Source organism: Bidens hawaiensis, unplaced genomic scaffold (assembly GCF_021521415.1).
Source record: "Bidens hawaiensis isolate Kalapana, Puna unplaced genomic scaffold, B.hawaiensis_p1.1 tig00013027_1, whole genome shotgun sequence".
Classification (NCBI taxonomy): Eukaryota; Viridiplantae; Streptophyta; class Magnoliopsida; order Asterales; family Asteraceae; genus Bidens; species Bidens hawaiensis.
This window is the reverse complement of record NW_027492096.1, coordinates 387,879-404,292: the sequence shown is the minus strand read 5'-3', so window position 1 is coordinate 404,292 and position 16,414 is coordinate 387,879. Positions and strand designations below refer to the sequence as shown.

Here is a 16,414-nt window from a genome sequence, read left to right as displayed (position 1 = left end):
GTTTAAATAACATGAAATAGGTGAACTAGGGTCAAGTAAAATGATGAAACCGTGGCTGGACAGAATCTGTGTTTTTCCAGCCACCATAAACTGTTACAACTCGAGTTTTCGGCTTACCTAATGCTGAAATGAAGCCGGAAATGGATGTTCAAAATGTGGCTCGTGATCCTTGCGAGTTTCCTTGGATTCCTAAACAAGAATCACCCAAAAATACCAAGTGGTTTGTGAGATATGAACAAAAGAAGAGAGGGGGTACTGCTGGAAAATGCAGTTTCCAGTAGTGACCTTCGAAGGTTCAAAGCTTCTTACCGAGTTTTCCGGGCAGAGATCCGTTCAAGGCTTTCTACCACGGTTTAAGGATTTCATCTAGCTTTCCAACGATATATAGGGTTCAAGTTGTTAATAGTAGAATTATAGAGAAAACAGGTTGCAAAGAGGCGGCTGTGGTGGTGCACTGCTGCTGCCTTCGGCCGAGAGAGGAAGGGGTTGTTTTTGGAGTTAAGTTTCTTGAGTTTGGGTGGTGATTTTTGATCAAGAAAGCTAGAGTATATATAGAGTGGAGGATGGAAACATAATCCCTTAAATTGGGGAATCACAATCCCATGAATTAAGGGTGGCAAATCACTCATTCAAGTGCAATAGTAGTCAAGGCATGGTGTAAATTGTTGTTTATTTGGGAGGGGAATGGGAGGCCGGCTCTTGGAAGGCTTTTTGGAGACTTTTTGGTGGCTTGCAAATTTCCAAGGTCATGATAATGTTGGTGATGATGATAGTTAGATGGATGATGCTATGGATGATGATGAATATGTTAATACATGGATGTATGTAATGGTGTTTTGTCTTGTGTTATAACCGAATGGGAAAAGTTGGGGTTCGGCTTTGGGCTGCAAAGGGAGGGTATTATGGTCATTTAATAAATATATTGGTTGTCCAAATGTAGTGCTAAGTTCAATCTTGGTTCGGGTCTTAAATGGATAGTCGTTAGGACGAGTAGTTTATCGAATGAACGAGTTATGGGAATTATATTGGACTTGGGTATTATGAGCTTCTCTTAATTTATTTGGTCACCTATAAAGTATTATAGATGGTATGGAACCCGGTATTTATTTCGGTTCCCGGTATGATGTATATTTAAATTTAGCCCGGAGTTATATTCGGTTAAATAGTGCTCCATATTGTAATCTTTCATGGATTGTTTAAATTATTATCTTCATATTATTCCGACTAGTATACCTTTAAACACTTCATAGTTTCATATCTTGATCGTCTCACTGTATAATGTGTCATTAATTTGGCCGGTTCGGCGACTATATTCCATTATTTAAACGTTTTTGACGTTTCGGTCCTAATTAGGGAATTAGGACATTATTGGGCAAAGTCTTACCATTACCCATTATATTGGATCATAGGTATATATTTAGCTTGATATGTTTGTCACCTCTGACTATTACTGGGCTGTCTTTATCATATAGCCGTTCTCATCGGCTCTTTATACGATCCTATAGGCATAACGACTGTTCTCGTTCACATTTCAAGTATACTATGGTTTATACCTCATATAAATTATATAAATAATACGTAATTTAAATCAAATATATACATTAGAGTGTGAAAAAATTACCGGGTGTCACATTCTCCCCCTGTTGGAAGAATTTCGTCCCGAAATTTGTTGTTAGTTATCCGTTATAGTTGGGTCCGGGAAAAGGTGTGGGTACTTCTTTCGAATTTGATCTTCTCTTTCCCAGGTAAACTCGGGTCCTCTTTTAGATTTCCACTGTACCTTCACTAACTTAATCCGACTTCTTCGTAGTTTTTGTTCTTTCCAGTCGGTAACGGCTATCGGTTCTTCAACAAAATGTAATTGTTCGTCAATATGTACTTCGTCTAGGGGTACGATTAAAGATTCATCGGATAGACACTTTTTAAGGTTCGACACATGGAATGTGTCATGTACCCCGTTAAGTTCTTCAGGTAGCTTCAACTTATAGGCCACGGGACCTATCCTTTCCAGGATCTCAAATGGTCCGGTATATCTTGGGCTGAGCTTGCCCCGCTTTCCAAACCTCGGAACTCCTTTCCATGGCGAGACCTTTAAAAGAACTTTATCTCCCACTTGGAATTCCAAAGGCTTGCGTCTCACATCCGCATAACTTTTCTGTCGATCGCGGGCCGTTTTCAGTTGTTCTTTTATTTGAAATATTTTGTCAGTAGTTTCGTGAATTAGTTCGGGACCCGTCATTTGTCTATCGCCTATTTCCGCCCAGCATAAGGGCGACCTACACTTACGACCATACAAAGCTTCGAACGGTGCAGCCTTTATGCTCGTGTGGTAGCTATTATTATATGAAAATTCCACCAAAGGAAGGTGAACATCCCAGCTACCACCAAAATCAATTGCACACGCTCTTAGCATATCTTCCAATGTTTGTATAGTTCGCTCGCTTTGGCCGTCAGTCTGGGGATGGTAGGCGGTACTCATATCTAATCGCGTGCCCAAAGCTTTTTGTAACGACTTCCAAAAATGAGACGTAAATCGACTGTCGCGGTCGGAAATAATCGAGACTGGGACTCCATGTCTTGACACGATCTCTTTTATATATAGTCTAGCTAACCGCTCCATCTTATCCGTTTCTTTGATAGCTAAGAAATGCGCGGATTTGGTTAGCCGGTCGACTATCACCCATATGGTGTCATAACCACCTGGAGTCCTAGGTAACTTCGTAATGAAATCCATCGAGATTTGTTCCCATTTCCACATGGGAATCTCGGGCTGTTGTAATAATCCGGATGGTTTCTGATATTCCGCCTTGACTTTTGCGCAAGTTAAACATTTTCCCACATAATTTGCTATATCACCCTTAAGATTAGGCCACCAATAGTATCCCTTTACATCTTTATACATTTTATCTGCACCGGGGTGCACGGAATACTTCGTCTTGTGGGCTTCATAAAGTATTCTTTCACGTAATCCTCCCTTGAGAGGAACCCATATTCGGTTGACAAAGTACAGGGTACCGTCTTCTTTGGATTCTAAGTTGTCAACCATACCACGGAGACCCTCGTCTTTGATATTATCAGGTTTCAAAGCTTCTCGTTGGGCTTCGTGGATAAGGGTGGTGAGGTTCGTACTTATAGTTAGCCCTAAGACTTTAACACGTGATGTCTTCACCCTTTCTTTCCTGCTTAAAGCGTCTGCTACAACGTTCGCCTTTCCAGGGTGGTACTTGATTACACAATCATAATCATTCAATAATTCAACCCACCGTCGTTGCCTCATGTTTAATTCTTTTTGATCAAATATATGTTGTAGGCTTTTATGATCGGTGTAGATTGTGCAATGGGTGCCGTATAAGTAATGACGCCATATCTTAAGTGCAAACACCACTGCGCCCAATTCCAAATCGTGAGTGGTGTAATTTTTCTCGTGCACTTTGAGTTGTCGTGACGCATACGCGATGACTTGATTTCTTTGCATAAGGACACAACCAAGTCCTTGATGCGAAGCATCGCAATAAACTACGAAGTCATCCATCCCTTCTGGTAAGGCTAGAATAGGTGCACTGCAAAGTTTCTGTTTTAGCAACTGGAACGCCTTTTCTTGTTTATCTCCCCAATTAAACAACTTATCTTTCTGTGTGAGCGCAGTAAGGGGTTGTGCTATCTTCGAGAAATTTTCAATAAACCGTCGATAGTAGCCTGCCAGACCTAAAAATTGTCGTATTTCCGTCGGCGTCTTCGGCACTTCCCAGTTTTTAATGGCCTCTACTTTTGAAGGGTCAACATGAATTCCCTTCTCGTTGACGACATGGCCTAAAAAGTGTACTTCTCTTAGCCAAAAATCACACTTTGAAAACTTTGCATACAACTTCTCCTTTCTCAACAATTCTAAAATCAATCGAAGGTGTTGCTCGTGCTCTTCTTCGGTTCGGGAATAAATTAATATGTCATCTATAAACACTATCACGAACTTGTCAAGGTAAGGTTTGCACACTCGATTCATTAAGTCCATGAACACGGCAGGTGCGTTCGTTAGCCCAAAAGGCATGACTAGAAATTCATAATGACCATACCTCGTTCTGAACGCATTCTTTGGTACATCTTCCTCGTGTATCTTCAGCTGATGGTACCCGGATCATAGATCTATCTTGGAATAGAAACTAGATCCCTGTAATTGGTCAAACAAATCATCAATCCTCGGTAAAGGGTACCGATTTTTGATGGTCAGTTTGTTAAGTTCCCTGTAATCAATACACATACGGAACGAACCGTCTTTCTTCTTGACAAATAGTACCGGGGCTCCCCAAGGTGAGTAGCTCGGGCGTATGAAACCCTTGTCTAGTAGCTCCTGTAATTGATTCGATAGTTCTCGCATTTCCGAGGGAGCTAATCGATAAGGTGCTCGCGCTACTGGTGCAGCTCCTGGTACTAGATCGATTCGAAACTCCACTTGTCTTTGAGGTGGTAACCCTGGTAGATCTTCTGGAAAGACATCGGGGAAATCTCTTACTATAGGTATACTTTCTATCTTCCTTTCTTCATCCTTCTTCTCCACCACGTGGGCTAAGAAAGCTTGACACTTCTTTCGCAAGCACTTTCGTGCTTTCATACACGAAATTAACTTCATCACAGTGCCACGTCTTTCTCCTTGAATAGTCAGCGTTTCACCACTTGCCAAGGGTATGCGGATTTGCTTGTCATAACAATTAACTTCAGCATGGTTCTTTGCTAACCAATCCATGCCTAAAACGACATCAAAACTTCCTAAATCTATCGGCAACAGATCTACGTTAAATTCATGTTCTCCCATCACTAGTACGCAACTTTCCACTATATCGTCTGATCGTAACTGTTTGCCATTAGCTAATTCTATAGTATAGGGCGTTGCTAATTTACTAGGTGCTAAACCAAGTAGGTCTTTAAATTCAGTGGATATAAAACTTAAATCCGCACCAGTATCAAATAACACAGACGCATAGTGGTTGTTAAGTAGGAACGTACCAGTGACGACATTTGGGTCTTCCTTAGCTTCACCCGCCCCGATAACAAAAGCCCTAGCTTGAGCTGTATTCTTCATCTGCGAACAGTTCTTGATAAAATGACCCGTATTTCCGCACCCATAACAAGCTCGTGGTGTCGTTTTCCCCGGTTCTTGCTTCACAACTACTGCACCATTCTTAATTCTACACTTAGCTTCCACATGCCATCTCTTGTGACAATGCTTACACACAATACTTGAGCAGTCACCAACATGATAATACTTGCATTTGTCACACCACGGGTTTGACCCGCTATACGTCTTCCGTGGTTGATCCGTGGTCTGGGCGGCATACACTTTCACAGTTTCTTGTTTCTTGACAGGGGGTTCTTTGGAACTTGACCCTTGATTACGAGAGGCCCAGCTCCTCTTGTGATTGTTATGGCGGCTGTTGCCGCGTTGGGAGAATGGTTGGCTTGCTTCCTTCTGAGTTGGCTTTCCTAGGGTGCCAGCTCGTACTGCATCTTCTGTCAGACTCAGACCTAGTTCAACAGCCTCGGCCATGGTCGCAGGCCTAGTGGCCGTGATTGGTCCCCTGATAACTGTTGCTAATCCCCAGATGTACCTTTCAACTCTCTTTTCTTCAGTGGTGGCCATATGAGGAACTATTCGGCATAGCTCGTGAAATCGCGTGTTATATGCTGTGATGTCGGCTCCCTTCATGGTGAGCGTCCAGAACTCATTTTCCAACTTCTGCATCTCAGTCCTTGGGCAATATTTCTTTTCCATCATCTCCTTTAACTCTTTCCAGGTCTTACCATAGGCCACGTCTCGGCCTAGGGTTTGTACTTGTAAATTCCACCACGATAGGGCTTCATCTTGAAACATACATGTCACGTACAACACTTTCTGTTTTTCTGTGCATCCACTGATTGCTATCACAGATTCTGTCTTCTCGATCCAACGGATAACTCCTATGGCTCCTTCCGTTCCCTTAAAGGACCACGGTTTGCATGTCATGAAAGTTTTGTAGGAACATCCACGTTCCTCACCGCCAGTCTCTGGAGCTACATTTTCAGTGTTTGCGGAATTCCTTCGTTCTTGACTTGAGTCGCCCCTACTGGCTTCGTAGGTGGCTATCGCTTGCGCTATGACTTCTTGTAATTGCGCAGGTGTATTAGGTAAACTGTCGTTCCTTCTCCTTGGCATTTTCCTTCAAGTTGAGAATAAGAAGGATCGGTTAGTATTGGCATCACGCTTGTATGTAAGTAGTTGTAGGGTTCGATACTTATTACATTCACACCCATATATTTGCTTATAGTCATACTTATTAATCATATACTCGCATACATAGATTTTATTATTACATCTCATTATACCACATCGTATACTCATACTCATATATCATAAACATAACTTCATTACATCAAAAGATTGGATTACATAAGTTTATGTTTAAGTCTACTACAAACTCCTACAACATACAAGCGTTTTGCCAAAAGATCGGGTCGTAGTCCGTAATATATTACTTCCCATACATATGATTACTACCCGCTAATACTAGTCTATAGTCGCTTCATGGCATCGGTGGTGGCGGTGGTGGAAACACGTCTCCCAAAAAGGCTTGAATTGTCTTAACCTCATTCTCCAATTTCATCACCCTTCGTTCGGCGGCAGCGGCCCGACTCGTTCCCACATCAGCTAAGTGCAATGCATCTCTTACCATATGCTCCAGCTTTAGCACTCTCATCCTTGCATCCGAGATCAAGTCATAGTGATTTTCAAGGCGGAGACTGGTCTCACAGGCCTTGCCTTTCACGCTCTCCAAAAACACATCGACCCTCTGCTCCCAATCCATGAGCCATTCCTCAAGGGCCTTTCTCTCAGCCTCGGCGGCTGCTGTGGTCGGTGGTACGGGGACCTCTGTATCATCGGAGGTAGCGCGCCCTCGGGGGCGTGAGGACTCGCCTACCTCATGTATAGTCCGGGGCACCTCATCGTCGGAGTCCGTGGCATACCTTTTCAGCCCGGCGGCTCGTATCTCCTCGGAGGGCACTGCAGCCAGCTCCTCCATCTCCTCAAGGTCGTCGTCGTCATAAGTTACCTTGTCGTCCTCATCGAGCCTGATTACCTCGGTAGGCTCGTCATCGGAGATCTCTATAGGATCATCAGGAATTGGAAAAACGTCGCTCATATGGACACTGCTGCTATCAGTTTAGAGTCAGAGCCGGAGTCGGAGTCAGTGATGGCTAGGCCATGATATGGATCATTGTTCGGAAAGGCCATCGCTGAAAGGATTAAGGTTTAATTAGTGATAATATCGCTTTTTTTTTATCCCTTATTTTGGTCATTCCTATACTAGACCATTAGTTGCGATAAAGGTGTCGTGAAGACACGTGCACTCTCGTGTAATGCAAGTTTTGAAAACATGTCATGCATGAAAACGTTTTCATGAGGGAATCTAAGGGGTTATAGCTTAGACTCAGGGTTGAATCCTAGTTCGCTATAACCTTGGCTCTGATACCAATCTGTCACACCCGGTCCATAGGCGGAAACAACCGGTGTGCGACTCATGAAAAGTTTTTCGAGAGCGCGGTTAAGCAACAACTATATGATAAAATACATGAGGATTTCATTCATAATATAAGTTTTACAAAAATATCCATAAAAAAAGTTTACATATAACATATTGAGATTTCACAGTTATGTCCTGCCGAAGGGAGATATAACCGTGAAAACTCCAAAATATAAAATCCTCATACATGAAATTTCCATAGTTAAACATAAAACCGTAGTGAGACACCGTGACCTCTCCACGTAGCTAAATACCTGAAAGACACGTAAAATAATTTAATCAGTATAAACTGAGTGAGTTCACAAGTTTTGTGACTCGATAAAATGCTTTATAATATAATTCTCATAACGTCATGAATGCAGTATCCATGACTTGCAGTGTAACGTGAATACATGAGTTCGTAACCATTCCTTGACTATATATATACACCATAAAGCCCCACATAACATCCCACGAGTCCACGAGGGAATAAATAAATCGGAAAACTAAGCACCCGTCTTATAAAGTGGCGCGACCACTTACGAGTGGGTTGGTCAGACCAGTAGTACTACCCGTAGAGTTCCTCGGCTATAGTTGCCTATAGTTTATGGTTACAATATATACCGGGGACTTTATGTACCATGAGCGCGCCAAATATCTCATGTACACGCACATTGTAAATCAAGATATACACCATGATAAAACATATTTAAACACGTATCCCTCGCCCCGAAAACAGTTTAAAACATAGTGAAAATAGTGAAAATAGGGGCTGTGAGACTCACCTTAAATGAGGAATAATGTTCCGTTATACTTGGCGAGTTTCCTGTATTATATCGTATACGTATGCACTTCAGTACATAATATATAACTATTAATACTTAGCCCGATACATACTTATGAGGTGACGGTATATATGTATACTTTTTATACATTAGCGATACGGACGTTAGACAACGTCTTATACTTGTTATGTATATCCGTTATATCCTCTTTATATATATATCCTCCGACCATTAGGGAATGCTCGATACAAATTATTCGTCGGTAATCATGACGTTCGTGACATGCTTTAGCCTAATAGGTTTTGGTGCTCTCATCGTTAGTCCCCAGGTAGGTAACGGGCCCATCTATGATATATTCGTTTACCAGCCTAGACAGGACGTCCCGACTACCGGCACCTCCACCCTTCCAGTTACTCGCAATGTCCATCACAAAAACCCGTATTTTATATTTGTTGCACATATATAGGAATATATGTGTATGACTTGTATACTTATTTTGTTATGTATATATTATAAGTATTATTAATATTCTTTTTAAATCTTATAATTATATTACATGCTTTTACCATTATCCTTGACCCATACAATATTGTATATTTACATTTACTTATATATATCTTACACGTATTCCCCGTGTATTCATAGGATTATACGAGTGTATTTATATATATATCTCTTTGTTTTAAAGCCATTATATCCATGTATCCTCCGTGCAAAGGATTGCACTTTTATATATATTTTAGTATCCGATTTCCCGTAGTCGTTTCTCTTATTATTTTTGTTACTTTTATTATTATTATTATTATTACTATTATTATTACTATTATTATTTTTACTTTTATGATAGTAAAAATATTTATTCTCATACTACACCCGATACGGTTTTTAATACGTTAGTTATATACCCTTTTTAAAGTTTAACATAACCAAGATTCCGTCTTTACATTTATATTATCTTGTTTATTTATAAGTGGGTTTTATTACTCAAGATCTTAACTAAGTGTTCTATTAACCTTAACCTTCCTTAAACACCCTTTTAACACTTGTAATTTTTACCCAACATGATTTACTCCTCATTATATGTCATTTTAACACATTTCAAGTTTATGTTCATGATTCATCACCTCATTATGTATATGTATCTTAGGCTTAGTCCATGTTTTTCTACTAAACATTACATGGCATTAGTACCTTGGGAATGTCGGTTTTTGAGGCGTTCTTGAGCGGGTTTAAGGCGAGATCCAAGTTCCTTGACGTTAATCACGATGTTGAGGGTCTACATTATGTTTAAATAACATGAAATAGGTGAACTAGGGTCAAGTAAAATGATGAAACCGTGGCTGGACAGAATCTGTGTTTTTCCAGCCACCATAAACTGTTACAACTCGAGTTTTCGGCTTACCTAATGCTGAAATGAAGCCGGAAATGGATGTTCAAAAGGTGGTTCGTGATCCTTGCGAGTTTCCTTGGATTCCTAAACAAGAATCACCCAAAAATACCAAGTGGTTTGTGAGATATGAACAAAAGAAGAGAGGGGGTACTGCTGGAAAATGCAGTTTCCAGTAGTGACCTTCGAAGGTTCAAAGCTTCTTACCGAGTTTTCCGGGCAGAGATCCGTTCAAGGCTTTCTACCACGGTTTAAGGATTTCATCTAGCTTTCCAACGATATATAGGGTTCAAGATGTTAATAGTAGAATTATAGAGAAAACAGGTTGCAAAGAGGCGGCTGTGGTGGTGCACTGCTGCTGCCTTCGGCCGAGAGAGGAAGGGGTTGTTTTTGGAGTTAAGTTTCTTGAGTTTGGGTGGTGATTTTTGATCAAGAAAGCTAGAGTATATATAGAGTGGAGGATGGAAACATAATCCCTTAAATTGGGGAATCACAATCCCATGAATTAAGGGTGGCAAATCACTCATTCAAGTGCAATAGTAGTCAAGGCATGGTGTAAATTGTTGTTTATTTGGGAGGGGAATGGGAGGCCGGCTCTTGGAAGGCTTTTTGGAGACTTTTTGGTGGCTTGCAAATTTCCAAGGTCATGATAATGTTGGTGATGATGATAGTTAGATGGATGATGCTATGGATGATGATGAATATGTTAATACATGGATGTATGTAATGGTGTTTTGTCTTGTGTTATAACCGAATGGGAAAAGTTGGGGTTCGGCTTTGGGCTGCAAAGGGAGGGTATTATGGTCATTTAATAAATATATTGGTTGTCCAAATGTAGTGCTAAGTTCAATCTTGGTTCGGGTCTTAAATGGATAGTCGTTAGGACGAGTAGTTTATCGAATGAACGAGTTATGGGAATTATATTGGACTTGGGTATTATGAGCTTCTCTTAATTTATTTGGTCACCTATAAAGTATTATAGATGGTATGGAACCCGGTATTTATTTCGGTTCCCGGTATGATGTATATTTAAATTTAGCCCGGAGTTATATTCGGTTAAATAGTGCTCCATATTGTAATCTTTCATGGATTGTTTAAATTATTATCTTCATATTATTCCGACTAGTATACCTTTAAACACTTCATAGTTTCATATCTTGATCGTCTCACTGTATAATGTGTCATTAATTTGGCCGGTTCGGCGACTATATTCCATTATTTAAACGTTTTTGACGTTTCGGTCCTAATTAGGGAATTAGGACATTATTGGGTAAAGTCTTACCATTACCCATTATATTGGATCATAGGTATATATTTAGCTTGATATGTTTGTTACCTCTGACTATTACTGGGCTGTCTTTATCATATAGCCGTTCTCATCGGCTCTTTATACGATCCTATAGGCATAACGACTGTTCTCGTTCACATTTCAAGTATACTATGGTTTATACCTCATATAAATTATATAAATAATACGTAATTTAAATCAAATATATACATTAGAGTGTGAAAAAATTACCGGGTGTCACATTAATGCAGTAGACGATGAAAATGATGAAGATTATCCTAAGATCTCTTAATATTGTTTTTCTGTTGATATTGGTGGATTAATGTGTGCTATGCAGGATTTAGGTAAGAAAGCCAGGTGGCCAAGGAAACGGAGAGACCAAGAGCCTGGAATGACAAATCAAAATGGTGTGCTTTCCACGAAGACTTTGGGCACTTGACCGATGATTGCATTGCACTCAGAAGGGAGATCAGCTATCTTCTCAGCAAGGGCCACTTAAAAGAGCTACTTGGCAAGAAGAAGGGAAGAGAGCAGGATCCTGAGAACATTCCTGAAAAGCCGACTCCTCCACCAACAGATGCAAGAACAATCTTGTTCATATCCGTAGGATCCGACATCTGTGGAACCTCTTATTCTGCTGCAAAGAGAAATGCTGACCAAAGAAAGTTAGAAGTGGCTGACAGGCCAACAAAGACATCTATTCTCACTCAAGAGAGGATTATATCCTTCGATGAAAGTGATAGAGTTGATGTTCAAGATCCTCATCATGATAGTTTGGTAATAACTTTATATGTGGCTAACCATTATGTTCGCAGGATCCTCATAGATGGCGGAAGCTCTGTCAACATCATTCAATTAGACGTGCTGAAAAAGATGAATATTCCTGAGGATGAGATTGTCCCCAGTTCCTCAGTATTGGTTGGATTCAGTGGAGAAACTAAAAGCACTATTGGGGAGATTAAGCTCCCAATATATGTTGAAGGGGTAAATAAAATGCAAAAATTTTGTGTTATTGACTATTTATCTTGTTGCAATATTATATTAGACATGCCCTGGATACATGATATGAAAGCAGTTCCCTCCACTTATCACCAATGTGTAAAGCTCCTAAGTCCGTGGGGGTTATCAAAATCATCAGTGACCAACAAGATGCCAAGAATTGCTACACCTCTTCCATGAAGTGTACTGCCAAACCCCAGCAGACGTAGCAATTAAAGAAGCCAACACGAGGCGTAATGGAGGCCAGGGAAAAAGAAATTAAAGAAGTACCTTTTTATCCCGAGGATCCTGAAGTCAAAGTGCTGATAGGAACTAGCATACCTGAGAATATTGAATCAAAATTGCTCGACTTCCTCAAATCAAGGCTGTCAACATTTGCATGGAAACATGAAGATATGACAGGTATTTCTAAAAATATTATAACACATAAACTTGGAATTGATAACTCTTTCAGGCCAATCCATCAAAAGAGAAGAAAGTTTGTGCCTGAAAGAAACATAATCATTCAAGAGGAAGTAGAAAGACTCTTGAAGGCAAATATGATTAGGGAAGTTCAATATCCCCGATGGCTAGCAAATGTGGTGGTAGTACCGAAAAGGAATGGCAAATGGAGGGTTTGTGTAGATTTCACAGACTTGAATAAGGCTTGTCCTAAAGATCCATTCCCTCTACCACACATCGATTCAATGGTGGATGCTACAGCTGGTCACGAGATGCTGACATTTATGGACGCATCTTCAGGATTTTAGCAAATCCATATGGAACCCTCAGATCAAGAAGATACGGCCTTCATGACTCCCACAGGTATTTATTGTTATATTGCTATGCCCTTTGGACTTAGAAATGCAGGTGCAACCTATCGGAGATTAGTTAACATGATGTTCAAAAAGAAACTGGGGGACACAATGAAGGTCTATATTGATGATATGGTGGTGAAATCCAAAAAAGCTGAAGATCACCTTCAAGATCTCAAGACGGCCTTTGATATCCTCGACGAATACAACATGAAGCTGAATCCTTCGAAATGTCATTTCGGAGTAAAGGCTGGCAAATTCTTGGGATACATGGTCACCAAAAGGGGGATAGAGGCGAGTCCAGAGCAGATACAAGCTATCCTGAATCTGAAATCCCCAGAATCGGTCAAGAATGTTCAAAGGCTAACCGGTAGGATAGCGGCGCTCAACAGATTCATATCCAAATCATCAGAAAAATGCAAAGAATTTTACGATATCCTGAAGAAAAACAAGAGGTTCGAATGGACCAGTAAGCATGAGGAAGCTTTATCATCCCTAAAAGCTTATCTTTCTTCTGCTCCTATATTGGTAAAACCCGAAGAAGGAGAATCTCTATCTCTATATCTTGCTGTATCAAATAATGCTATAAGTGCAGTTCTGGCTAAGGATCTCGAAGGTCAACAACATCCAATATATTAGCACTTATTATGGCATCTACTAAACTTAGACATTATTTTGAAACTCACCCTATATGTGTTAAAACTAATTACCCTATTAAGTCTGTTTTGAGAAAACCAGAAATGTCAGGTAGAATGGCAAAATGAGCAGTAAAGCTAAGTGCATATGATATAACATATGAACCTAGAACTGCTATCAAATCCCAGGCATTGGCAGACTTTGTGGCTGATTTCACCAGTGAACTTAAAGAAAAGGCAGACTTGGAAGTCCAACAACTAGAAGAAACCAAAGATAAGTGGACTCTATACACTGATGGTGCTTCAAATGTTAGAGGAACAGGTCTCGGGATTCTGCTGAAATCGCCATAGGGGGACATTATACCTCAATCCATATCATGCGGATTTCAAGCCACAAAAATAACGAGGTAGAATATGAAGCTTTGATAGCAGGATTACACCTAGCAATTGACATGAAAATCAGGTTTATTCAAGTACATGTTGATTCATTGTTATTAACTAATCATTTTAATGGTTCATATACTGTAGAGGAGAAAGACTAATGAAATATCTAGAGCTAGTTAAAAAACTAGCAAAGTGTTTCGAAATGTTTGATATTTCGCAGGTACCTAGGGAAGAGAATGTTGAAGCAGACGCCCTAGCTTATTTAGCTTCATCCTTCAGGATACCAGAAGGTGTCAAGATCCCTATCGTACATATCCTAAGCCCAGCGATAGAAGAGCAAGGTGTCAATGAAATATCAAAAGATGGCGAAGATATGGGGGCCAAGAATCCTGAGAATAGTGAAAACTCCTGGATTACCCCAATCAAAGAATATATTAAGGATGGGGTTATCCCTAGAGATGAAAACCCAAGAGCTTTTCGCACAAAGGTAATCCCATATATTATAATAAATGATATATTATACATAAAATCTCTTGCAGGACCATATCTTAGGTTCTTGGAGAAGGAAGAAGCTCAAGAAGTTCTTCAAGATATCCATGATGGAGATTGTGGGAATCACACGGGGGGCAGAGCTCTATTCTCCAAAATCCTGAGAACGGGGTATTTCTGGCCAACGATGAAGAGAGATGCTATGAATTATTCTCAGAAATGTGATGCATGCCAGAGACATAGCAACATTTTACACCAGCCAGCAGAACCATTATATCCTATTATATCCCCTTGGCCTTTCATGAAGTGGGGGATGGATATCGTGGGGAAATTACCAAGAGCCCTAGGAGGAAAAGTCTTTATGCTGGAAATGACGGATTATTTCTCGAAGTGGATCGAAGCGGAAGCCTTTGTTCAAGTCAGAGAAAAAGAAGTCATCTCATTCATCATGCGCAATATCCTGACTAGATTTGGGATTCCAGCAGAGATAGTGTGTGACAATGGCTCACAGTTCATCGGCAAAAGAACAACCAACTTCTGTGCCAGTTGGGGAATCAAGATGATCACATCAACACCTGTCCACCCTTAAGCTAATGGACAGGCCGAATCAAGCAACAAAATCATCATCAATAACCTGAAGAAAAAGTTGGGGTATAAGAAAGGAAAATGGGCCGAGGAACTTCCTTTCGTTCTTTGGGCAGATAGAACCACTTCGAAGAATGCTACGGGTCAGACTCCTTTCTCATTAGTGTTTGGAGCTGAAGTAGTTATCCCCACAGAGATGGTTATTCCAACGGCCAGAGTCACTCATCAAAATCCCGAAGATAACACTCGAAGCCTACTTGAAGATCTAGATGTGGTAGAAGAACTTCGGGATTTGGCAAAGATCAGAATGGCTTCTTATCAACAGAAGATAGAAAAGTCCTACAACAAGAATATCAGAGTTCGAAGGTTTCAAGAAGGCGATTTGGTTCTCCGAAAAGTTTTTCAGAATACTATCAATCCTATGGATGGCAAGCTCGCTCCAAAGTGGGAAGACCCTTACCTGATCGATTCAGAAGCAGGAAATGGGGCATACAAATTATCTACTTTGGATGGTGACCTACTACCAATGGCTTGGAATGCTATTCATCTCAAAAAATATTTCATGTAAGATTCCTATCCCGAGGATAACTGTTATACTAAACAGTTAAGGTATGTACTCAAACTTAAACTTTTATTCATTTATTATTATTCGTACTCTTCATACAAGGTACTGACTTAAGCATCGGATGGGTGTTAGCAAGGCTAACACCCACCCCTCACTTAGAATTGACTGTTTTGTAGGGCCTTGTCGCTAGCTTATCCTTAAGGTATAAGAGGTTTTCACCTCTTCCAAGGGTTAAGGGATCTTCATCTCTTCTTAAGTCGCCTGTAGAGCACGTATATTCAGCCTTAGTTTGAGAGGCGGGGCCAGCACATGAAATATAGTGACTTGTTACCTCGTTATCCTCGGCTAATGGTTTGGATCTTGAGGTCCAAGGGATCTTCATCTGTTCTTAAGACGCCTGTAGCGCATGATTTATTCGGCCTTAGTTTGAGAGGCGGGGCCAGCACATGAAATATAGTGACTTGTTACCTCGTTATCCTCGGCTAATGGTTTGAATCATAAGTTTATGGTAGACGTACCATAATCTAAGGTTAAAGAGATTTACATCTCTTCAAAAGGGCCTTGACGCCAGTTCATTCTTAAGGTTTAAGAGATTTACATCTCTTCTAAAGGGCCTTGTCGCCAGAATTTCTAATAATATTTTCAGAATAATGCTAATATTACAATTATATTGTTATATTCCCAGGATCAGAAGAATATCCCAAACGATGATCTTATTTCAAAGATAAGACGGTCTGAACAATTTTCAGGTTTACTGATACACGGTTCTGGTATGATTTACTATTTGCAAATATTTCATTTATCATTTTATTTAAAAGCTTATGACTTAATATTGGTTTATTGATAAAATTTAAACTATTGCTAAGAGGTTTTTTTTTCTTTGAAACTTACATTTTTCTAAAAAACAGAAAAAGAGAAAACACACAAATATAAGTCATAAAAAGCAGTACTAATATTATAATACAGGAAAAGAT

At 40.1% G+C, this 16,414-nt stretch overlaps 1 long non-coding RNA gene across 1 annotated transcript; it reads right to left on the bottom strand.

Annotated features, from left to right (window-relative positions):
• Positions 1-15,677: 15,677 nt before the first annotated feature.
• LOC143543096 (uncharacterized) lies at positions 15,678-16,212 on the bottom strand. The gene is made up of 2 exons (XR_013137015.1): positions 15,909-16,212; positions 15,678-15,771 (listed from the first exon to the last, which is right to left on the bottom strand). It is a non-coding gene; the product is annotated as an uncharacterized LOC143543096 (long non-coding RNA).
• Between the last annotated feature and the right edge of the window lie 202 nt (positions 16,213-16,414).